Source organism: Penaeus monodon, chromosome 32 (assembly GCF_015228065.2).
Source record: "Penaeus monodon isolate SGIC_2016 chromosome 32, NSTDA_Pmon_1, whole genome shotgun sequence".
NCBI lineage: Eukaryota > Metazoa > Arthropoda > Malacostraca > Decapoda > Penaeidae > Penaeus > Penaeus monodon.
The window spans coordinates 7781808-7782167 of NC_051417.1; positions in this window are offsets into that span (position 1 = coordinate 7781808).

Here is a 360-nt window from a genome sequence, read left to right on the forward strand (position 1 = left end):
CTGTACAAATAAACAAACGAATAAGAACTGACAGAGATACTCATCACAATAGCGACACAATAAGCATTAAATATCGATGATTTTCTTTTCTTCCTGCAATACTTTTCTCGTCGTGTAAAGTAATATCATCATACTCTCGAGGTAAATTACGTAAAGCAAATAGACAGTATAATTTCTTCAAAACGCTAACAGTTTTGTCTTTGTATATTTTCCAGGGTTTTGAGATAATTTTGTTGAAAGGATGTAAGTCTCAAGAAAGAGAAGCAGAAAACGGCGATAAAATTATATATAAAAACCGAGGAATTTTCTGTATGTGGGGTCTCTGACTACTGCTGTAAAGTTTGGTAATAAAAAATATGC